The sequence below is a fragment of the Tympanuchus pallidicinctus genome, unplaced genomic scaffold, assembly GCF_026119805.1.
Source record: "Tympanuchus pallidicinctus isolate F22 unplaced genomic scaffold, pur_lepc_1.0 scaffold24, whole genome shotgun sequence".
Lineage (NCBI taxonomy): Eukaryota > Metazoa > Chordata > Aves > Galliformes > Phasianidae > Tympanuchus > Tympanuchus pallidicinctus.
The window spans coordinates 40715-46854 of record NW_026294741.1 but is presented as its reverse complement, the minus strand read 5'-3'; the positions used below and the strand labels follow the sequence as shown (position 1 = coordinate 46854).

General features: G+C 40.9%; 1 long non-coding RNA gene across 1 annotated transcript; it reads left to right on the top strand.

Moving 5' to 3' along the window:
* The first annotated feature begins 312 nt into the window (after positions 1-312).
* On the top strand, positions 313-2542 carry LOC128083621 (uncharacterized). Its single transcript, XR_008208128.1, has 3 exons — positions 313-469; positions 547-629; positions 2349-2542. It is a non-coding gene; the product is annotated as an uncharacterized LOC128083621 (long non-coding RNA).
* Positions 2543-6140: the final 3598 nt, after the last annotated feature.

Genomic DNA, 6140 nt, shown 5'->3' with positions numbered 1-6140 from the left:
TTTATGATTATTTTTAGGGATTTTTATTACTTGCTCTCTTCTGCTACTCTGAGGCCAAAAATCGGAAATGCAACCAAATTTTTTCTTTTTTGTTAAGGGATTTTTATTTCTTGCTCTCTGCTGCCACCCCGTGGCCAAAAATCGGAACTGCAACCAATTTTTATTTATTTTTTTAGGCTTTCTTTTTTCTTGCTCTCTGCTGCCGACCTGTGGCCAAAAATCGGAACTGCAACCAATTTTTTTTACCTTTTTTTAGGGATTTTTATTTCTTACTGGCAGGTTCAATTCCTTTTGGCTTCTGTATTGTTTGCTACGCTTGTGTTCTGTTTCTCTTCTCTTTTTTCCATGTTGCCTGGCAGTGCCTCACTGGAGTTCCCATTACCCCCGGGCACACTTGTGACCAAGTGAGGTGCCAAAAAAAGAGGTATCTCCTAAACAGGCTTCTGCTGAGTGCTGTCCTCGTCTTGGGGTTTGTCAAATGCCCACCTTTCTTTTCTACCCCACTTTGTTGAGGACGGCGTGTGAGGCTTTCTTCTTTCTTTGTAGGATTGGCGACTCCACCACCAGAAGTAGCAGGCATTTTGGGACATCCAAGGTACCGCAGTGAGCGTGTCCTGTTCCTGGTAAAGGTGTGGGCGTTCCTGGACACGAAGGTATCTATCTTCATGCCTTGCCCATGTGCCCAGTCCCCCACCAGATGCTGTTAGCCTTTTGGCCCCCCTGATTTGCTGCACTGCTGCACCCTGATCCTTGCAGAGGGGTAAGTGACACCCGTGTCCCTTCCGGAAAGTGCTCTGCACTTTCCTCTTGTTGCTCATTGGCAGCACTGTCTCTCTCTAGCCAGCATCTCATTGGTTAGCGGAAGCGCCGTCCCACCCCCGCCAGCCTCTCATTGGTCATCGGCAGCGCCGTACCACCTCATCAGTCTCTCATTGGTCACCGGCAGTGCTGTAGTGCCCTCGTCAGCCTGTGATTGGTCATCGGCAGCGCCGTCCCGCCCTCGCCTGCGTCTCATTCGTCATCGGCAGTGCCATCGCGCCCTCATGTGCTTCTCATTGGTAATCGACAGCTCCGTCCCGCCCCCGCCAGCCTCTCATTGGTCATCGGCAGCGCCGTCCCGCCCTCGCCACCCAGTGATTGGTCATCGGCAGTGCCGTCCCGCCCTCATGTGCCTCTCATTGGTCACCGACAGCACTGTCCCGCCCCCGCCAGCCTCTCATTGGTGATTGGCAGCGCCATCCTACCCCTGCCAGCCTGTCTTTGGTCATTGGCAGCGCTGTCCCGCCCCCGCCAGCCTCTCATTGGTCATCGGCAGCTCCGTCCCGCCTCCGCCAGCATCTCATTGGCCAGCAGCAGCCTTTCCCCGCTTTTTCCCCGCCTTTTTCTTTGCTCTCTCTCTCCTTTCTTCCCCCTCATCCTGTTACAGAAGAGACTGAAGGAATGATGGACAACCTGGTGCAGGATGGCAGCAGCAGGGTGGAGGCCCAGGTGGGTGCGATGAAGCCAGGGGTGGGACTGGGTGGAGCCAGAGCCCAGCCTGAGCTCATTTATGGGCTGGGAATCACAGGGCTCAGATGTGTGCCTGGGCTTCTGGTGTCAGTGAGGTTGGGTGAGCAGTGAGGTTTGGGAGGGACCGACTTGTTGGCCTTGAGATTGATGCCCAGCTCCTTGCTCGTCGCCTCCTGTTCGGCTCGAGGTTCCGGACACGGCTTGCTCTTCAAAGCAGTGCAAGGACTGCGAGAAAGACTTTGTTGGATGCAGCAGGAAAGCACAGCCGCTGGTGGATGCCAGTGTCCGCTCCTGAGGCTCTGCACCAAGGTACATGGATCCCTGCCGTCTCCTGTTTCACACGCTCGCTCAGGTCCTTGGGCTTGGTGTCGGTTGTCAATCGTGCTCATGTTGCTGTCACCGGGTGTTCTTCCTCTCCCCGTGCCCGGCTCTGCCCAGTGCTGATGGGATGTCAGTGCCACCTGCTGCTCTCAACAAAAGGTAGGTTCGATTCCTTTTGGCTTCCATAACATTTGCTCTCAGTCTCTCTTGCTCAGTCTCTCTTCTCTTTTTTCCACGTTGCCTGGCAGTGCCTCGCTGGAGTTCCCATGACCCCCGGGCACACTTGTGAGCAAATGAGGTGCCAAAAGAAGAGGTATCTCCTAAACAGGCTTCTGCTGAGTGCTGTCCTCATCTTGGGGTTTGTCCAATGCCCACCTTTCTTTTCTACCCCACTTTGTTGAGGACGGCGTGTGAGGCTTTCTTCTTTCTTTGTAGGATTGGTAACTCCACCACCAGATGTCGCAGGCATTTTGGGAGGTCTATGGTTGCGCAGTGAGCGTGTCCTGTTCCTGGTATAGGTGTGGGCGTTCCTGGACATAAAGGTATCTTCATGCTTTCCCCATGTGCCAAGTACCCCGCCAGATGCTATTCAGCTTTTGGCACCCCCTAAGTTGCTGCAATGTCTGCGCCCTGATTTTGGGAGTGAGGTAAGTGACACCTTTGAAAACAAGCGATATTTTAGGGTCAAAAACAGGGATTTCTATGAAAATAAGTGATATTTTAGGGGAAAAACAGGGATTTCTATGAAAATAAGCCATATTTCAACAGAAAAACAGGTATTTCTGTGAAAATAAGCGATACTGAATGGGAAAAATAGGGATTTCTATGAAAATAAGCGATATTTTAGGGGAAAAACAGGGATTTCAATGAAAACAAGTGATATTGTAGTGGAATAACAGGGATTTCTGTGAAAATAAGTGATATTTCAGCGGAAAAACAGGGATTTCTATGAAAATAGACGACATTTTAGGGGAAAAACAGGGATTTCCATGAAAATAAGCGATATTTAAGGGGAAAAACAGGGATTTCTATGAAAATAAGCGATATTTTAGGGTTAAAAACAGGGATTTCCATTAAAATAAGTGATATTTTAGGGTTAAAAACAGGGATTTCCATGAAAATAACTGATATTTAAGGTTAAAAACAGGGATTTTCATGAAAATAAGTGATATTTAAGGGGAAAAACAGGGATTTCTATGAAAATAAGCGATATTCAAGGAGAAAAACAGGGATTTCTATGAAAATGAGCAATATTTAAGGTTATAAACAGGGATTACTGTGAAAATAAGTGATATTTAAGGTTAAAAACAGGGATATCTATGAAAATAAGGGATATTTTAGGGGAAAAACAGGGAATTCTGTGAAAATAAGAAATATTTAAGGGGAAAACCAGGGATTTGTGTGAAAATAAGCGATATTTTGGGGGAAAAATAGGGATTTCTATGAAAATAAGTGATATTTTAGGGAAAAAACAGGGATTTCCAAGAAAATAAGCGGTATTTTAGGGTGAATAACAGGGATTTCTATGAAAATAAGCGATATTTTACGGTTAAAAACAGGGATATCTGTGAAAATGGGCAATATTTTAGGGGAAAAACAGGGATTTCTGTGAAAATAAGCAATATTTTAGGGGAAAAACAGGGATTTGTGTGAAAATAAGCGAAATTTTAGGGGAAAAACAGGGATTTATATGAAAATAAGCGATATTTTAGGGGAGAAACAGGGATTTATATGAAAATAAGAGATATTTAAGAGGAAAAACAGGGATTTCTAGGAAAATAAACGATATTTTGGGGAAAAAACAGGGATTTCTATGAAAATAAGCGATATTTCATGGGAAAAACAGGGATTTCTGTGAAAATAAGTGATATATAAGGGGAAAAACAGGGATTTCTGTGAAAATGAGCGATATTTTAGGGGAAAAACAGGGATTTCTGTGAAAATAAGCGATATTTCATGGGAAAAACAGGTATTTCTATGAAAATAAGCGATATTTTAGGGGAAAAACAGGGATTTCTATGAAAATAAGCGATATTTTAGGGGAAAAACAGGGATTTCTATGAAAATAAGCGATATTTTGGGGAAAAAACAGGGATTTCTATGAAAATAAGCGATATTTAAGGTTAAAAACAGGGATATCTATGAAAATAAGGGATATATTATGGGAAAAACAGGGATTTCTTGGAAAATAAGCAATATTTAAGGTTAGAAACAGGGATTTCTGTGAAAATAAGCTATATTTTAGGGGAGAAACAGGTATTTCTATGAAAATAAACGATATTTTGGGGAGAAACAGGGATTTCTCTCAAAATAAGCGATATTTTAGGGGAAAAACAGGGATTTCTAGGAAAATAAGGGATATTTTAGGGGAAAAACAGGGATTTCTGTGAAAATAAGCGATATTTTAGGGGAAAAACAGGGATTTATATGAAAATAAGTGATATTTTGGCGGAAAAACAGGGATTTCTGTGAATAAAAGCGATATTTTGGGGGGGAAAAACAGGGATTTCTATGAAAATAAGCGATATTTAAGGTTAAAAACAGGGATTTCTGTGAAAATAAGTGATATTTTGGAGGAAAAACAGGGATTTCTGTGAAAGTAAGCGATATTTTAGGGGAAAAACAGGGATTTCTATAAAAATAAGGGATATTTCAGGTGAAAAACAGGAATTTCTGTGAATAAAAGCGATATTTTAGTGGAAAAGTAGGGTTTTCTATGAAAATAAGCGATATTTAAGGTTAAAAACAGGGATTTCTATGAAAACAAGCGATATTTTAACGTAAAAACAGGGATTTCATGGAAAATAAGCAATATTTTAGGGGAAAAACAGGGATTTCTATGAAAATAAGCGATATTTTGGGGGAAAAACAGGGATTTCTGTGAAAATAAGCGATAATTTAGGCGAAAAAGCAGGGATTTCATGGAAAATAACTGATATCTTAGTGGAAAAGCAGGGATTTCTATGAAAATAAGCGATATTTTGGGGGAAAAACAGGGATTTCTGTGAAAATAAGCGATATTTTAGGGGAAAAACAGGGATTTCTGTGGAAATTAGTGATATTTTGGGGGAAAAACAAAGATTTCTGTGAAAATAAGTGATATTTTGGGGGAAAAACAGGGATTTCTGTGAAAATAAGCGATATTTTAGGGGAAAAACAGGGATTTCATGGAAAATAAGCGATATTTCATGGGAAAAACAGGGATTTCTGTGAAAATAAGGGATATTTTATGGGAAAAACAGGGATTTCTGTGAAAATAAGCGATATTTAAGGGGAAAGCAGGGAATTCCGTGAAAATAAACGATATTCTGGGGAAAAAACAGGGATTTCTATGAAAATAAGCGATATTTTGGGGAAAAAACAGGGATTTCTGTGAAAATAAGCAATATTTTCGGGGAAAAACAGGGGTTTCTATGAAAATACGCGATATTTTAGGGTTAAAAACAGGGATTTATATGAAAAAAAGGGATATTTGAGTGGACAAACAGGGATTTCTTGGAAAATAAGTGATATTTAGGGGAAAAACAGGGATTTCTGTGAATAAAAGCGATATTTTAGGGGAAAAACAGGGATTTCTGTGAAAATAAGTGATATTTCAGGGGAAAAACAGGGATTTCAGTGAAAATAAGGAATATTTAAGGTTAGAAACAGGGATTTCTGTGAAAATAAGCTATATTTTAGGGGAAAAACAGGGATTTCATGGAAAATAAGCGATATTTTAGGGGAAGAACAGGGATTTCTAGGAAAATAAACGATATTTTACAGGAAAAACAGGGGTTTCTGTGCAAATAAGAGATATTTAAGTGGAAAAACAGGGATTTCATGGAAAATAAAAGATATTTTAGGGGAAAAACAGGGATTTCTCTGAAAATATGTGATATTTTAGGGGAAATACAGGGATTTCTATGAAAATAAGCGATATTTCAGGGGGACAAACAGCGATTTCTGTGAAAATAAGTGATATTTAAGGGAAAAACAGGGATTTCTAAGAAAATAATCGAAATTTAAGGTGACAAACACAGGGATTTCATGGAAAATAAGGGATATATTATGGGAAAAACAGGGATTTCTGTGAAAATAAGCGATATTTTATTGGAAAATAGGGATTTCAGTGAAAATAAGAATATTTTAGGGGAAAAACAGGGATTTCATGGAAAATAAGCGATATTTTTTGGGAAAAACAGGGATTTCTATGAAAATAAGCGATATTTCAGGGGAAAAACGGATTTATATGAAAATAAGCATTATTGTAGGGGAAAAACGCATTTGTGAGAAAATAAGGGATATTTTAGGGGAAAAACTGGGGTTTA